General features: G+C 53.3%; 1 protein-coding gene across 3 annotated transcripts in view; it reads right to left on the minus strand.

Annotated features, from left to right (window-relative positions):
- CHST1 (carbohydrate sulfotransferase 1) overlaps positions 1-11506 on the minus strand; it is a 31737-nt gene extending 20231 nt beyond the window's left edge. The window contains exons 1-2 of one of the 3 annotated variants that reach the window (XM_032949203.2): positions 11250-11506; positions 9873-10018 (exon numbers count right to left, since the gene is read on the minus strand). The gene's annotated coding sequence lies outside the window, so the exon portion shown is untranslated. Of the gene's footprint in view, positions 1-1745; positions 10019-11249 lie in introns of all 3 variants that reach the window. The other 2 variants (XM_076065415.1, XM_032949202.2) reach the window with 2 other exon arrangements.
- Between the last annotated feature and the right edge of the window lie 7438 nt (positions 11507-18944).

Consider the following 18944-nt stretch of genomic DNA (forward strand, 5'->3'; position numbering starts at 1 on the left):
AGGGCCACAGGATTAATGACGAACCTCCCGGAGCGGCAATTGAAACAATTCAGCAAGTTTCTTAAGTTCCGCCCCTCCACCCCCGTGTCCATTCAGCAGTATAAAGGCTCAGCAGGTCGTGTGTGCTGGGGTAAAGAAGTGGGTAGTTCCACCTCGTTACAAAGACGTCCGACGAGCGTGGAAGAGTAGCCCAAAATACCACCGTAGAGTGATTATTATATATAGAGAGAGGGCTCCTTGTAGCAGTGCAGTGAATGAGCAATTGCAGGGCTGCGCCTTTGTGTTGAGAGATTAATCATTATCGCGTGGGCGATTAAGTTTTTTCTTTGCCGGCCAGAGGCGATTGACGCGGACGAACGCCGGAAGAGGAGGAGTGACTTCGCTCCACTTAGTCCTCAATTAGGATGCAGGAGACGGAGCCGAGCTGAAAGAGGCCAAACGCACCAAAGGCAAAGGTCCCCCATATAGCCTTCGCAGACCGTCGGGGCAAGTGCTGTTAGTTAGCGAGTGGCACATATGAAAGCCGGCACACCGCACGAACGGTGGTGGGTGTGTAGCCAACGCGTGGCCCGGCCGCCTTTGTCTCCCCTAAGGGAGGGTCGACACCGGTTCAGATAATCGTCACTGGTGTTGGCCGCCGTGAGCGGGAATCGAACTCGGGTCGCCGGGTTCGCATAGCGCAGCGCGCTAACCGCTCCACGACAACACACACACAGAGCCCCGTCGACTCTTCCCAGTGTGTGTTCACGTGCGTTTGTTCATGTGAGCTTGCGTGTGTGTGTGTGTGTTCATGCGTGTGACAGCATGTCCGTGTGTGTGTGCCTTATACATCCATGTGTGTAAGGCGTCCCGGGCATGGTGCGAGCCGTACCGGCCTTCATAGGTCTTCGCGAACGGCACTTAACCCCAACAGTCTGTTCAGGCTACACGGGGGGATTTTTGTCCTTGCGAGCGGTGGCGGCGCCGTGGTTAGCGCACTGCGCTGAGAACCCAACGTCCCGAGTCGACTCAGCCTCAAATGAGAACCTGCCACGTTGTGTAATCATCGCCACTCGGGAGACAAAGGCGGCCGGGCGTAATATTGACCAAACCATTCCCGCGTGTGCCGTGCTGGCCGGCCTTCATAGGTGCTACTCGCTAACGGCACTTGCCCCAACAGTGTGCTAAGGCTATACGAGGGGGGGGGGGTCTTTGTTTTTGTTATCTCTGTAGATCGCTATCAGTATCCCCATTATGAGGCGGTTGGAAACGCCACTGGTTATCTTGACGAATCGCCAGGGATAGCGAGACACGCACAGACAGACACACAAACACGCGCGCGCGCGCACGTCACCTCTCGATTGTCCATTACCCCAGCGATTGATGCCTGAGAAAATGAGGCGGCCGGGAGATGAAATACAAAGGCACGACAAGAAGAAGACAAAGATGTCCCGTGTAGCCTTTAACAGGCTTGCGCGTGCATGACGCGGGCGGTGTGGCCAAATCCACGCCTGGCCGCCTTTGTCACCCCGGTTCAGATATCCGCCACTGATGTTAGCCGTGGCCGTAAATCGTACTCAGGTCGCTCCATTAACTAATCTAAGACCCTGCCATAGCAATGTGGAATTTCCACCACTGGTTCAGGGCTGTTAACAGAGGATGCACACACCCGGCTCTTTCGCTCCATTGGCTATTCTAAGACCCTGCCATAGGAATGTGGAATTTCCACCAATGGCTCCGGGCTGTTAACAAGGGGATGAACTCACCCGGCTCTTTCGCTCCACTGCCCGGCTCGCTCTGTCGATTGCAGATGGGGCGGTGTTGTGGTTCACTGGGGACCCATTCTCGAACACGACCAGGTTGATACGGAGGAGTGTGGGAAGAGGCGAAGGGGAGACGTGCAGGGGGGAGAGGAGGAAGGGAGCTATATGATGAGAGTGTCGGTGCACGTGTTTGGGATGACAGTGTTAAGAGGCGATCTGTAATAAGTCTGACTGCTGAAGTGAGACCCTGTGTATTGCATAGGAGGAGAGTATTGGTTATAGGAATGCGCGTGTGTGGGTGAGTACAGGGACGCGTGTCTGTATTGGTGTGCGAGTATAAGGCGCTCGCAAACAGCACGCGCCCCAACGACGATACGGGGGACATTGTCTTTGTGTCGGGGTGTGAGTGAGGAGTGTGAAGTGCAGTGGCGATCGCGCTGCGCTAAGAATCCGGCGAACCGAGTTCGATTCCAGCCGACGGCAAACATCGGTGACGATTATATGAACTGGTCTGTGGGCCTCCACCCCTCCCCCCGCCCCCCAGGTCGACTCAGTCTCAAATGAGCACCCTGTGCGGTGTGTTAATAAACATCGCCACTGGGGGAGACAAAGGGGCGTGGTGCTGGCCACCCACCGCCTCGTGTGCCGTGCCGGCCTTCATCGGTGCTGCTCGCTAACGACACTTGCCCCCTCCCTCCCCGCAGTCTGTTGAGGCCATTCGGGGGATGTGTCTCTTCGTCTTCGTGTCGTGCTGGCGACTACCGTGACGTGCGGTGGAGTGAGTTCGGGGTCCTACGAGACGAGTTTAGGGTTCACGCGACGTAAATTAATCCTTTGACTGGGCGAGTTCAGAGGCAATTGCCTCGGTCGGGGCCTGTGGCCGCGTAACAAACCTGAATTATTTACTTCGCCAATATCCTTTATTTATACACCGCTACAGCCCACTGCACTTAATTATCTCTCGCAAATAGAGAAAGGAAGAAAAAAAAACACCCCGCAACATACATCACGTAATTGCTGAGCGCAACGTTAACATTTTAATATTGGGCATTCCATTTTGCTTTACGACGCAAAAGAAATCGCTACCAGGAGCTCGTCTCGCGTGCGTCTTTAACGTCCGCCCTGCAAATCGGGCAGCGGGCATCGTCAACGTCTCCCCCCCCCCTCCCCCCATCGGTACCCGCACGTGCCCCTGTGTGCCCCGCTCCACTGCTGGATGAGACATCTGGCCAGAGTTCATCCCACGCTGGTAAGCGCGGGCTCGGTGCACGCACGATGCACGCACGCGTGATGCACAGACGTGGTGGGCGCATATCGGTTCAGTACAACAGTGGATTTATTGACACTGCCCTCTGCTGCTCAGATCTGCAGCTGCTCTGCGAACCGGGTGAGTGGGCGGAATGGAACGAGTGCGGTGTTTGTGTCCCGTTAAGCCCGGGAAAGCCTCCCCAGATGCATCATTCCCTTTGGTTTGGGATAGGAATGTAATATATCCGAGCGGTCCGGCTAATTTAGCCACTGCGAAATGCAGCACAGATTACGCTACACCGCGTTCTCACGATAATTGCGCATCCTCCCCCCAGCCCCTCCCCACCCACTCACCCCTCTACATATCACAACACACGTTGGGGAAGAGATGGGTCATCCGGTAGGTGGGCGTGTGCACCTAGCCGGGCACAAACGCCGTGGCGACGGTACCGCCACTTAGTAGCGAACGGCGGTTGTTGTTGCTGTTGTTCGACCAGATTTGTTTTGACCAGATTATTGGCACTGTGCGCAAGGCTTTTTTTTTATTTGCGTGGATGTCGTACTCTCCCGAGTGTCTTTTAATCCGGAGAATACGGTAACTGTGACCACCGATTAAAATGTGGGTTTGGGTGAGAGGGTGGCCGCGTGGGTCAAGAGGGGGTGGAGACACCGCGCCAACACTGCTGAGAAAGCCTGGGTTCAGGTCCGGGGTTCAGATCACTGCTCTCCTGCGATTATACCGGGTTCTCAAGTTTGGCGGGTTGATATTCTAAGCCCATTCACCAATGACTGCACACACACACAAAAGCCCCCATCACATTAAATTTAGGTTTTCAATGAATTTGGCTAAACTCCAGCTTAGATGATCAATTGGTTGACTGCCATGTGACAATGATTAGCGCGGTTAGTTGCGCAACGGTGAAAGAGAAGTTCAACATACATACACGCAAGGCGCGTGGGAGAGTTTAGCATCCTTGAATGCGTGGCTATTAAAAAAAGGCACTGTAATGTATCTCAGAAGTAGTTCCTTGATATCTGCTTTCGCAGGCCGTTTCTCTAACACACGGAGTGACCGACTGACTGCTCTGAGAGATTTCCAAACGGCCGTGAATGCTAAAGCGATCGAGATACGTAGAGAGTGAATATTTATATTCACCTAGTGCCGGCGTATTTCTGACCGGTGACCTTAACAGCTCTGGCTAAATATGTGACTTGTGCGCTCAGAGCAAACGAGAGTTTTTCACGCTACGAACCCGTGAGTGTGTGTCTTTTGGAGAGTTTCAAAAACGTGATAAGCCCCATTATTTCTTCAAATATATACCTATCCATATTGTAGAGCACCCTCTGAAATATTATTGACAGTCCAATATTTTTAAAATTGTTTCATGCTGGGCAGTTCCACAACTAAGGCCAACTTACACAGTCAAGATGTCAAAACCATCCTAAGAATATACTGCGGCGTTACGCGTGGTCTGATCTCCTCTGTGCGGATATCAAAGCTGGACAATGACAAGAACCCTGCAGAGCAAACGAGAAGCAACAGAACGTGGTGTAAAAAAAAAGAAGCTAAACATTTCATGGGCATACACAAGATGAGTGATACAAAAAAAATGTTTTTTACAGACAGCAGCAGGGTACACAACAGGAATATAATTTGTTTTTTTTTAAATGATAAAGGTAAAGTTAGATTTCTTGGACATGTAATGAGAAAACGAGAGACTGAATGTGGTTTTCACTGGGAACATTAGAGGGAGACTGCGAATCGAGTGACACCACAAGCCATGTCACCCACTGGATGCAACTGAGAGGAGTGTCCGATGCAAAGTTCTTGAGTAAATATCACGCGCAGAGATGCATGGGAGGAAGGCCGTGATTGCTGACGTCTTGGAAAAAGCACAGAGAGAAAGAAAAGTGTCATTTTGATGGTAATGATATCTCCAGCTTTTTTTTAAAAAAGCGTGGCTTATTTATGGCATGAGTCAGTTTGGGTGCGTGTGACACGTACACAGCAATGAATGCACCATCACCATCCCAGCAAAGGATGCGAATAGCAGTTTCACTCGAGCACATCCGACACCATCGTGATATTTTACGAGCGTTTCTCCATTAATCAAAGAAGGGTGAACAGTGGCTGTGTTTTAATCTGCAATTCAGTTGTAATTCACAGTCGTAGCGATACGTATACTGGATGTGGTGGGCCGGATGCAGACATAGATTGTTTTTGTCTGAATCACTGACCCTGATAGATCCCAGCTGAATGACTTCCCTGTGCGTGTAAGGGTCGTAACACGGGCGTGTGTGTGTGTTTGAGAATGAGCGGTGGCGAAGCGGTTAGCACGCTGCGCGACGAACCCGGCCACCTGAGTTCGAATCCCGCTCACGGCAACCAACTTGAGTGACGATTATCTGAACCAGTCCTGGGCCTCCCCTAGGTCGACTCGGCCTCAAATGAGTACCTGGCACGATGTGTAACCATCGCCCTCTGGGCAGACAGAGGCGGCCGGTCCGAGGTTTTTCCGGCCACGCAGTCCCTCGTGTGCCGTGCCGGCCTTCATTCGGTGCTGCTCGCGAACAGCCCTTGCCCCAACACTCTGTAAAGGCTATACGGAGGGGATTGTTGTCTTTGTTGCCGTATGTCACTACCGCAGTGGCACACTTTAAAAAAATGACCCCGTAAATAAATTGCGTTCATGCATAAATAATAGCGAGTGCGGAGGAGGCGGAGGAGGCGGCTCCATTTCTCAAGGTTCTCCGAGTGTGGGAGAGCTCATGAATACTAAAGCACATTCGTGGGCTATCACCTGGTTAAATGCACGAGCTTTCCGTTTAATTGTTAATCGTCTTCATAATCACAACAAAGATTCCACCAACCCTCCCCTCCCCCGTATAGCCTCAACAGACTGTGGGAGCAAGTGCCGTTAGCGAGCACCTATTAAAGGGCTCGCACGGCAAAAAGAAAGGTTGGTGTGGCCGAACGGGTTTTCACCCGAGGACACCTGCTTATAATTTAAGGAGTGTGGATGATGATATCATTACCTCGCCCCGTGTTCCCTAATCCACGTGTCCTCCCAGTGTGGTTCTAGACATAGTCATCCCCCCCCCACCGTCCCCCAAAAAGTTATCTCGGCACGCCAGAATTCACAACGCGCATGCAAATGAGCCTATTACTTGATGAGCGCATCTGTTGATTGGTAATGTATGCATTTAAATTATGTTAATGCTGCCCGTGCGAAGACGGTGTTGATCGTATTAATTGCGACGCGGAACTGTGGCGCAGCGGTTAGCACACTTGCGCGGTTATGGCCACATGACCCCCCAACCAACCCACCCGAGTTCGACTCCACGCCACGGCTAACATCAGCAGGCCACCCACTTAATTATCAACGAATACTGACCAGCGTGGTGAAGTATGGTCAACTATAACTTATTAAAAAAACACGAAGACACACATGCCTGGGAATGAATGCCAAATGTTGCAGTTTTGAGTTACGAAATAGCTACGGCAATGGGTTATTGAATCTATCTGTGCGGATGTTTCGGTTTTAACTGCCCTTGCACGCATGGGTATGATAGCCCCCCCACGCACCCCACGTCGTGTCCGTCGTGGGGGTTGTTTGACCATACTTCACCGGTCTGGTCCGAACATCACTCGCCGCTGATATTAGCCGTGAGACGGGGACTCAAACTCCCGTCTCCCAGATTCACATCGCGCGGTGCGCCAATCACTGCGCCACCGCTCCACCCTCGAACGTGTACAGCCTTGCTGGATGAGGGCTTCCCCCACGGCGTGTTGGGTTATTCGGCCATACTTCACCAGGCTGGTCAGTGCCGGTTGGAGAAGGACTGGGAGCGTTAGACGTGGTGGCATCGTAGAAGTACACTACAACGATAGAATGTGCTGCACTGCCCTCTGGCGTCTACTACGTAGCCACCACAGCATCCTGCTTGTGCTCGCTGGTGGCCCATCCGAACACATGCCAGGCTAAATACCTGCTTAGCTTTTTATATCTGGCGAGACCGGGCGCGTTTCGGCTCGTTTGGCTCTTAGGCATCGAGCATGGGGGAACTTAATCCATTTGAGCAATTCTTAAAATAACCACCTCTAATTAAACACAGCGTGAATCCGTAAAACAAAACCTAAAATCCCCAGCAACTCACTCACGTCGTTGGACGCGTCTTCAAAACAAAACCAAAACAAATCACGGGCGAAATTTGAATCACAATTGATCAGCATCATTATGAATATGAGAGCTTTTGTCAAGCTGCTGCTGCTGCCGGTGGTAGTGGCTGCGGATACTGCCGCCGTGCAGAGCGCCGCGAAGTCGCTCGCGTTACGCGCGAGCGCGACAGTTTGCTCGCTAATTGCGCGGGTGATCTGGGAGACAGACGGAGGGAGAGAGAGAGATGGGAGGTAGAGGAAGCGATAGAAATAAATACGGAGACTTAGAGGTAGGTAAACATATATATTATTTATATGATGAAAGAGAGACAGAGAGAAAAGAAGGGACATACGCGTGGACAGAGACATACGGAGGGATGTGTAGCGACTAAACGAGAGGAGTCAGAGAGATCGACGGATTTATAGACGGTGCGAGGGAGACAGACGGAGACGTGGAGGAGGTGGACAAAGAGATACACAAGCGAGACAGGGGTAGACATAGAGACGGAGCAAAGGAGATACAGACGGAACGATATACGGAGATAGACAGAGTAGATGGGGCCAAATGATAACACTGGTCTACAGCCAAAATGCTTACGAAATAAATGTCGTCCAACTTCACTCATTCTGGGTCACTGAGAATTAAAATGACGCTTAAAAATTGTTGATTGGCTCTAGTTTCCAAGATACGCTGCTGGGTCAGTATATACGGCCCTTGACTTGGGAATGGCGGAGGATTCCTGAGTTATAAAGGGAAGGGATCTCAATTTAAATCAGAAACTACTACAATACATCTTTGACTGTATCCATGAACAAATCTACGACTGGGGGTGGACAGTCCTTGCTTTTTTAGCAAAACAATGAATGATGCGATCTGAACCTGGCATTGCGTCATACATTCTATAATCGAATCGTCACAAGTGATACAACATTATCCTGTAAGAGCATTACGGACTGTTTTTGGGGCAAATGGTGTTCGTGAGCACCTATTAAGGTGCTCGACGGCGCAAAAAATGGGTGGTATGGTCAGCATCACGCTCTCCAAAAGGCGCTCATATTTACGCACAGGTTTAGAAATTCGCTTCAGGTTGAGTGGACCTAGGGGGAGGCACAGCATAGGCACAGGATCAGGACATCAACCGCAATTAAATATCGCGCCTTGGAAGCGCAGTGCGTTAACCAATTCGTAATCTCTCCACACACGCGGTCATACTTATACACAAAGCTACATATCCCCCGTATAGCCTGTAACAGACTATCGGGGCAAGTGCAGTTAGCGAGCAACTATGAAGGCCGGGATGGCATACGAGCTTGTGGATTTTCAGCACCACACCCGGCCACCTTTGTCTCCCCAGTGGCGATGTTTACACACCGCACCAGGTACTTATTTGAGGCTGAGCCGACCTAGGGGAGGCCCAGGACCGGTTCAGATAATCGTCACTGGCGTTGACCGTGAGCGGGAATCGAACCTGGGTCGCCAGGTTCGTAGCGCAGCGTAGCGCTAACCGCGACCAACTAACCGCTCCCCACATCATCAGTACCCAGAGATCTACATACATCCTCGAAAAACTCACTCATGCAGCGTTCGCACACACGCCGATGCGCACACGTTCACACAAAGACAAAGATCCCCCGTATAGCCTTAACAGACCGTTGGGGAAAGTCCTGTTAGCGAGCACCTATTAAAGCACACGAGGTGGGGCGGAGAGGGGGGGGGGGGTGGCAACATCGTCCCACTCATTCATAATCATACGAACACAGATACAGATCCCCCGTATAGCCTTTATGAGGTTGTTGGGGCAAGTGCCGTTTGCGAGCACATATGAAGGCTGGGACGGGCCGTACTTGGGGGTGGTGTGGTCATCAGCACGCCCGGCAACCTTTGTCTCCCCACTGATGATGTTGAGGCTGAACCAGGTTGCTCATTTAAGGCTGAGTCGACCCTAGGGACGCACGATGGACAGGATCAATATCGCTGTGATGTTCGCCGTGTGGCCGGGAATGAGCAGTGCGCTAACCACTGCACCACCGCTCCCCGTACCCACTCAGACGACGCCCACATATACAGATGCAGACGCACACATGCCGACAGAGACAAAGATCCGCCTTTGTCTCTCCAATGATGTTGACGCTGCACAAGGCTCATTTGTGGCTGAGTCGACCTAGGGGACGGCTCGGTTTCAAATATTCGTCACTGGTCGTGAGCGCGGAGTCGCAGGGTTTTTGCAGCGTAGTGGGCTAACCATGACCCCACCGGCTCCGCCACACGTAAATACGCGCACACATTTACTGTCTGTCACGTACGCAGACATACACACGCGCACGCATGCAATCTCTCGCAACAACAACAACAAACAACAATAACAAAATATCTCCCGTATAGCCTGAACAGACTTTCGGGGCACTTCAATGGTCGTGAGATGGGAATTGACAAAGATCCCCCCGTGTATCCTGTAACAGACTGTTGGGGCGAGCGCTGTTAGCGAGCACCTACGAAGGTCGGCACGGCACACGAGGGGGTGGGTGGCCACCACCACGCCCGGCCGCCTTTGTCTCCCCACTGCTGATGTTTACACATCGCACCGGCTACTCATTTGAGGCTGAGTCGACCTAAGGGAGGTGAAAGAGAGACATACCAATACACACACACTCTCAAACGCGCATGTACAGACACCGCACACACAAGTATACTCACATACACCAACACTCAATGCTCAGTTTACCTAGGGTGAGGGCCAGGAGCCCGCTCAGATATTCGCCGCCACTGATGTTGGCCGTGAGCGGGATTCGAACTCGGGTGGCTCACCGCTGCGCCACCGCTCTCATTACACGTTCAACGATCGCTCGCGCTGCAGACTTCACACACAGCCTGTTGGGGTGTAAATGCTGTTAGCGAGGAGCACTTACGAAGGCCGGCACAGAACGCGAGGGAGGGGTGGGTGATCAGCATCACAACCCGACCACCGCACCAGGCGCTCGTTTGAGGCTCAGTCGACCTAGGCGGATGAGGCTGGTTGGAGGAGCAGCGGTTTAGATATTCGCTGCCACCAATGTTGACCGTGAGCCGGAATAGAACTACACACAAGACAAAGACCCCCCGTATAGCCTTTAACAGACTGTTGGGGCAAGCGCTGTTAGCGAGCAACTATGAAGGCCGGAACGGCACACGAGGGGGTGGGTGGCCAACACCGCCTTTGTCTCCCCAGTGGCGATATTTACACACCGCACCAGATACTCATTTGAGGCTGAGTCGACCTAGGGGAGGCCCAGGACCGGCACAGATAAATATAATTGTCACCGGTGTTGGCCGTGAGCGGGAATCGAACTCGGGTGGCCGGGTTTGTAGCACAGCGCGCTAACCGATACACTACCGCTCCCCTATACACACACAAAGACACACACCCCCTAAACACACACCCCTACACACACCCCTACACACACCCCGACACACACTATCCCTGCACACACACACCCCTACACACACACCCCTACACACACACCCCTACACACACACCCCTACACACACACACCCCTACACACACACACCCCTACACACACACCCCTACACACACACCCCTACACACACACCCCTACACACACACCCCTACACACACACCCCTACACACAAACCCCTACACACACTATCCCTACACACACGATCCCTACACACACTATCCCTGCACACACACACACACTATCCCTGCACACACACACACTATCCCTGCACACACACACACTATCCCTGCACACACCTGCACACACTATCCCTGCACACACACCCCTACACACACACCCCCGTACATACACACACCCCTACACACTATCCCTGCACACACACACCCCTACACACACTATCCCTGCACACACACACCCCTACACACACTATCCCTGCACACACACACCCCTACACACACACACCCGCACGAGCCGCCGCTGTCTGTGTGTGTGTCCCCTCCTACGCCGCTCTCCGCTCACCCGGAGCTCCGCTGCGGGTTCGCATCCCCGCCCCGGCACGCCACGCCGGAATCGGCGTGGCGGCTGGTTCGTATGGGGGGCTGGCTGGTTCGCATGGGGGGCTGCGATGCGTGCACCGCACTCACCTCTCCTATGCAGCCGCGCGTGAGGATGCGTAGGACTGCATCATCCCCGCCGCCGTGTGTGGTGTGTGTGTGGTGTGTGCGTGGTGTGTGTGTGTTTGTGCGCGCAGAGCAGAGAGAGAGACGGTGACGAGAGTCGGGACAGGAGCGAGCGAGTGGCAACGGAGAATTCTGCTCGCGTTTATCGCCGAGGCTGAACCCGCCTCATCCAACCACGCACTCACTCCAGCATCCCTCCTCCCACTGCTCCTCCTCATCCTCCCACCACCACCACCGAGCCTCCCCTCTCTCTCTCTCTCCCAGATTCTCTCCCCCCCACCCAAACTCTCGCTCGCTCCTCTCCGATCGCTCCGACATTTCTCCTCATTACAAGCAGCATCACGATCGTCGATACCATCATCATCAGCAGCAGCATCATTGTCCATGGCACAACAGAGACAGCACCTGCTTCATCCACATCTTCATCCATCCACATCGTTCCCTCCCTACATCGCCTCCTCTTCCTCATCATCATTACAATCATCATCAACCTCAGTACGACTGACACAAACACGTGCCGCTCCCAACCCTCCTCATCTCTCGTCTCATTTCATCCTCCGCATGGTCACCATCATCATCAGCATCATCCACAGGGCGACTAGTACAGCTACCTCCACCTGTTCCTCTCATCACCTCCTCATACCCCTCCCCCCACCTCCTCATATCTCCCCCCCCGCCCACCACTTCCTCATCCTAATCACACATCACATCCCGTCGCATCACATCCAAAAAAATACAACACTCCTCCTCCTCTCGCATCGCATTTAAACTCTGGGGCTGCGAGAGGCCCCGGGGAGAGCGAGCGGCGATGTTGGCGTGCTTAAGAGTGAGTGTGTATGTGAGTGTGTGAGTGTGTATGTGAGTGTGTGTGTGTGAGTGTGTATGTGAGTGTGTGTGAGTGCGTGTAAGTGAGTGTGTGTGAGTGTGTGTGTGAGTGAGAGTATGTGTGTGAGTGTGTGTGTGAGTGTGTGAATGTGTGAGTGTGTGTGAGTGTGTGTGAGTGTGTGTGTGAGTGTGTGAGTGTGTGTGTGAGTGTGTGTGAGTGTGTGTGTGTGAGAGTGTGTGTGAGAGCACTTGCCCCTACAGTCTGTTAAGGCTATACGGGGGATCTTTTTGGGGGAGCGCTAGTGTAGCGGTTAGCGCGCTGCGCTATGAACCTGGCGACCCGGGTTCGATTCCCGCTCACGGCCAACAGCAGTGACGATTATCTGAACCGGTCCTGGGCCTCCCCTAGGTCGACTCAGCCTCAAATGAGTACCTGGTGCGGTTGTGTAAACATTGCCACTAGAGAGACAAAGGCGGTCGGGCGTGGTGCTGGCCACCCACCCCCTCGTGTACCGTTCCGGTCTTCATAGGTGCTCGCTAACAGCACTTGCCCCTACAGTCTGTTAAGGCTATACGGGGGATCTTTTTGTGAGAGAGTGTGTGTGTGTGAGTGTGTGTGAGTGTGTGTCCGGCAAAACAACCCCCTACCTCCTCGCGGTGCCGGACGGGCAACTCTGTCGTGGACAGCGCTGTGGGGGGAGATCCAATTTTGATTGGCTCCTCCCCTCATGGCATATGTGTCCACCACAGGGGCTAAACGGGGGCTCTGGACGGGTGCGAGGGGCTGGTAACCCCTCCACCTTCAATTAATTACCACGAAACCACGAATTAAACTGAAATATGTAACAACTAAGCTTGTGCCGGAGGCCCCGGGGGGCCAGGCGTCTATGACGTCTCCTGGCCAAACCCCAATTGGCGGAGCCAGGAGATTGAATACCTACCCTCGGGGCTACTCCAGAAACAACGAAAAGCCACTACGGGTGGCCACGTGGAATGTTCGAACGCTCACTGCAGAGGAGAGGCTGCCACTCCTCTGTCGGGAGCTGGACCGGTACCGCCTGGATCTATGCGGCATTCAGGAGGTCCGGTGGACCGGCTCTGGCTCCTGCCACCATGAGGGGTGAACAGTCCTTTACTCGGGGCAGCAGACTGCCAAACAACAGGGTGTGGGTCTTCTTTTGAACAAAAGAATGAAGGGGGCGTGGGAGCGTGGCGGTGAGGTGTGGGAAGCTGTAAGCCCCAGGCTACTTTGGGCTCGCCTTCCCATCAACCGGAGGCGAGGAATGGTGGTCGTGGTTACTTATGCCCCCACCGAAGATGAACATCCGTGGAGGGATGCAGGCAAAGCCGATGAGTCAGATGCCTTCTATGACCTCCTGTCACAGGTGCTGGCTAAAGTGGCCCCTCGGGATAGAGTCATCATGTTGGGTGACTTCAATGCCCGAGTTGGTCATGATACTGGCACCTGGTCTGGAGTGATTGGAGGGCATGGGCCAGATCAGCTCAATAACAACGGTAGGAGGCTGCTAGATTGTTGTGCAGCCCATGGGCTTGTAATTACCAACACGCTGTTCCGGCATCGGCGCATCCACACAACATCATGGATGCATGCCGGGTCCAAGCAAGAACATCTGCTGGACTACATAGTGACGGACCAGCGAATGCGAGCCCATGTCCTTGACACCAGGACCTACCGTGGAGCTGATCTGCCCTCTGACCATCGACTAGTCATCTGTAAGATGCGCCTGCCATTCTTCCACTCCGGTGGTGGGTGTACACCCAGGACCCCATTCCAACCTAAAGTGGCCTGGTCTCAGTTATCTGATGAAAGTTGCAAGCGAGAATTTCATCATCGCTTGCGGCTGGGATTGGCATCATCCCCGACTCCTCCGGATGTCGAGGGTAAATGGGCGAGGTTTAGGACTGTGACTCATGCAGCTGCAATGGCTGCTTTGGGTACGCGGTCCAGACCTCCCCAGACACCCTGGATGACAGAGGAGTTGTTCAGGATGGTTGAGAAAAAGCGACAGGCCCACTGTCATCGGCTACAGAATCCCACGTCAGAGAATGAGGAGGCTTACCGCAGCCTTCGCTCGGAGGTTCGGAGAGCCGTGAGGCGCTGCAAGGATGGGTGGTGGTCGCGGGTTGCTGAGGAGATGGAGTCTGCCTCAGTGGCCCGTGATCACAAATCTCTATTTAACTCCATCAAAAAAGTAACCTGCAGCGCCACACCTATTACCATCATTAGGGGAAAAAACGGTGATCCAATTTCCGACCCCCAGGAACAGGTTCGCAGATTTGCTGAGCATTTCTGTGAGGTCCTGGGGGAGGGAAAATCCCTCAGCCAGGAAAACACCGTGGCACAAAGTGAGGATGACCCTGCTGAGGCTGCGGTGCCTCAAATATTGGATGAAGTCACCCCCTGTGAGTGGCTGGCTGAGGTGCCATCTGCTGAGGAAGTATTGAAGGCGATCCGGAGTCTGAGACCAGGAAAGGCAGCGGGCAGAGATGATCTCCCAAGCGAAATGCTGAGGGAGGGTGGCGTTTGTGCACAGACTGCCCTATATGACATCATAACAACAGTCTGGACCACTGGACGGGTTCCGCAGGATTGGAAGGATGCCCTGGTGGTCCCCCTTTTTAAGAAGGGGGACCGCACAGACTGTAACAACTACAGGGGCATCTCACTCCTCAGTGTGCCGGGAAAGGTCCTGGCAAGGATTATTCAGCATCGCCTTGCCAGGCACGCTGAGGAGAGGCTTGCGGAGCCCCAATGCGGTTTCAGGAAAGGGCGGTCCTGCACAGATGCCATATTTTCTGTCCGTCTGCTACAGCAGAGGTGTAGGGAATTCCAACAAGACCTACATCTCTGCTTTATTGACCTGGTCAAGGCCTATGATACCATCAGTAGGCCTGGGCTCTGGGTCGTTCTTCGTGCTTTTGGAGTACCTGACCCTCTGCTCACGATCATTAAGGACCTTCATGATGGTGAGCGGGCCCGGGTAAAACTACGTGGCCGGGAGTCAGAGCCATTCCCTGTACACCTTGGGGTGCGACAGGGATGTCCTCTGGCTCCCACATTATTTAACATCTATTTTGACCACGTAGTTCGTGAAGCCTTCATTAGCTGTACCGGGGGAATCTCCATATGGTACAGATATAATGGGAGGCTAATCGATGCCCGGGTGCGGTCAAGGGATGGCTCCCTATTGCTCAACCACGTTATGTATGCTGATGACTTGGTAATAGCTGCTCAGTCAGAGGAGGAGTTGGAGACGCTGCTGCTGAGACTGGAGCGTGCCACTAAGAGGTGGGGCCTTACCATCAGCCCCACCAAAACTAAGCACCTGCCTGGGTATTTTGTACCATCGGACACTCCACCCCCACAACTCCCAATCGGTGATGGGGCAGTTGTGGAGAGAGTGGAGAGTTTCCCATACCTGGGCAGTGTGCTTATGACTGGCTCCAGTTTAACAGCAGAGGTCTCACTCCGAATCAGTCGAGCGGCAATATCTTTTCATCGGTTGCGTAACGCTGTGTGGAAGCTACCTGGTCTGTCGCTCCGCACTAAGCTTCAGGTCTTCTCGGCCACGGTCATTCCCTCCCTTCTCTACGCTTGCGAAACGTGGACCCCCCTAATGGAACATCTTCGCCGGTTAGAAACATTTAGGCTGGCCTGCCTACGATCCATCCTGGGTTTAACCAGACTGGATTGTGTGAGGAGCTCACAAATCCTTGAAAGATCTGGGCAGGGTCCCATCGGTGAGCTCCTCCGGGAGGCAAGGCTGCGATGGCTGGGTCATGTAGCCCGCATGCCCAGCCACCGCATGCCGAAACAGCTTTTGTTTGGCCGGATTGAGGGGGCTAAGCGGGCGCGGCACGGGCTAGAGAAGAGATGGAGTGATGTGGTACAGGAGGACGTGGAGCTGAGTGGACTTGCCGATGACTGGTACCAGCGGTGTCAAGATCGGCCTCTGTGGAGGAGGCTCGTGAAGGATGCTACTGGGCAGTTGGAGGCAGTCGCCCTCCAACAACAACGGAGGGCGGAGGAGCGACGCTCACAACAGCGAGCGGAGCGCCGGGTGGCTAAAGCACAGCAGGTTGGCACAGTAGGGGGCACAGGTGGTGCATCAGCCAGTCATCTCAGTCAGTCGACCCGTGGCACCTGGGTCTGCCCCGTGACCACCTGCCAGCGGGCGTTCGACACTTCACGTGGCCTCAGGGTGCACATAGCCTGGCACAAGCGTCGTGGTGACGTCACCGCCACTTAGTGGCGAATGGCGGTTGTTGTTGTTGTTGTTGTGAGTGTGTGTGAGTGTGTGAGTGAGTGTGAGTGAGTGTGAGTGAGTGAGTGTGAGTGAGTGTGTGAGTGATCGAAGGAGAGAGTGATATGATGCGTTAGGGCACGAGGGAGAGAGTTGAGATATTGCAAGAGGCAGTGAGAGAGCACGAGCGATTAACGGGTGAGCAAGTGACGCGTGACGGGTGAGTGAGCGAGTGACGAGTGAGTGAGCGGGTGAGTGAGTGACGGGTGAGTGAGTGAGTGAGCGAGTGAGCGAGTGACGGGTGAGTGAGCGAGTGAGCGAGTGAGCGAATGAGCGGGTGAGTGAGTGACGGGTGAGTGACGGGTGAGTGAGCGAGTGACGAGTCAGCGAGTGACGAGTGAGTGAGTGAGCGAGTGAGCGAGTGACGGGTGAGTGAGCGAGTGGGTGAGTGAGTGAGTGACGGGTGAGTGAGTGAGCGAGTGACGGGCGAGTGAGCGAGTGAGCGAGTGAGCGGGTGAGTGAGTGACGGGTGAGTGACGGGTGAGTGAGCGAGTGACGAGTGAGCGAGTGACGAGTGAGTGAGTGAGCGAGTGAGCGAGTGACGGGTGAGTGAGCGAGTGGGTGAGTGAGTGAGTGACGGGTGACGGGTGAGTGAGTGAGTGACGGGTGAGTGAGCGAGTGACGGGTAAGTGAGTGAGCGAGTGAGTGAGTGACGAGTGAGCGGGTGAGTGAGCGAGTGAGTGAGCGAGTGAGTGAGCGAGTGACGGGTGAGTGAGTGAGCGAGTGACGAGTGAGTGAGTGAGCGAGTGACGGGTGAGTGAGTGAGCGGGTGAGTGAGTGAGTGAGTGAGCGGGTGAGTGAGTGAGCGAGTGACGAGTGAGTGAGCGGGTGAGTTAGTGAGTGAGCGAGTGACGATTGAGTGAGTGAGCGGGTGAGTGAGTGAGCAATTGACGGGTGAGTGAACGAGTGAGCGAGTTAGTGAGTGAGTGAGCGGGTGGCAAATGAGTGAGCGGGTGAGTGAGTGAGCGAGTGAGTGAGGGTGAGTGAGCGAGTGAGGGGTGAGTGAGCGAGTGAGCGAGTGAGGGGTGAGTGCGTGTTGGTAGCATCGTACGACAGCAGTGGCGAGAGACACGGAGATCACAGCAGCACCAGCATCACCATTCGTGCCGTCATTGGCACGAGGACGAACACTGACACCAACACTGACACCAACACTGACACTCCTACTGACACTAGTACTGACACCAACACTGACACTCCTACTGACACTCCTACTGACACTGCTACTGACACTAGTACTGACACTAACACTGACACTCCTACTGACACTAGTACTGACAACACTGACACCAACACTGAAACTCCTACTGACACTCCTACTGACACTAGTACTGACACTAACACTGACACTTCTACTGACACTAGTACTGACAACAACACTGACACTCCTACTGACACTAGTACTGACACTAACACTGACACTCCTACTGACACTAACACTGACACTTCTACTGACACTAGTACTGACACTAACACTGACACTCCTACTGACACTAGTACTGACACTCCTACTGACACTAGTACTGACAATAGTACTGACACTAGCACTGACACTCCTACTGACACTCCTACTGACACTAGTACTGACACTAACACTGACACTCCTACTGACACTAGTACTGACACCAACACTGACACCAACACTGACACTCCTACTGACACTTCTACTGACACTAGTACTGACACTAACACTGACACTCCTACTGACACTAATACTGACAACAACACTGACACCAACATTGACACCAACACTTAAACTCCTACTGACACTCCTACTGACACTAGTACTCACACTAATACTGACACTCCTACTGACACTAGCACTGACAACAACACTGACACTCCTACTGACACTAGTACTGACAACAACACTGACACCAACACTGACACTCCTACTGACACTAGTACTGATACTAGTACTGACACTCCTACTGACACTAGTACTGACAACAACACTGACACCAACACTGACAACACTGACACCAACACTGACACCAACACTGACACTAACACTCCTACTGACACTAGTACTGACAACAACACTGACACTACTACTGACACTAGTACTGACACTAACACTGACACTCCTACTGACACTAGTACTGACAACACTGACACTACTACTGACACTAGTACTCACACTAACACTGACACTCCTACTGACACTAGCACTGACAACAACACTGACACTCCTACTGACACTAGTACTGACAACAACACTGACACCAACACTGACACTCCTACTGACACTAGTACTGATACTAGTACTGACACTCCTACTGACACTAGTACTGACAACAACACTGACACCAACACTGACAACACTGACACCAACACTGACACTAACACTGACACTCCTACTGACACTAGTACTGACAACAACACTGACACTCCTACTGACACTAGTACTGACACTAACACTGACACTCCTACTGACACTAACACTGACACTCCTACTGACACTAGTACTGACAACAACACTGACACCAACACTGACACCAACACTGAC

The sequence above is a fragment of the Petromyzon marinus genome, chromosome 7, assembly GCF_048934315.1.
Source record: "Petromyzon marinus isolate PM22_M1 ecotype Great Lakes invasive population chromosome 7, UKy_Petmar_22M1.pri1.0, whole genome shotgun sequence".
Taxonomy (NCBI): Eukaryota; Metazoa; Chordata; class Hyperoartia; order Petromyzontiformes; family Petromyzontidae; genus Petromyzon; species Petromyzon marinus.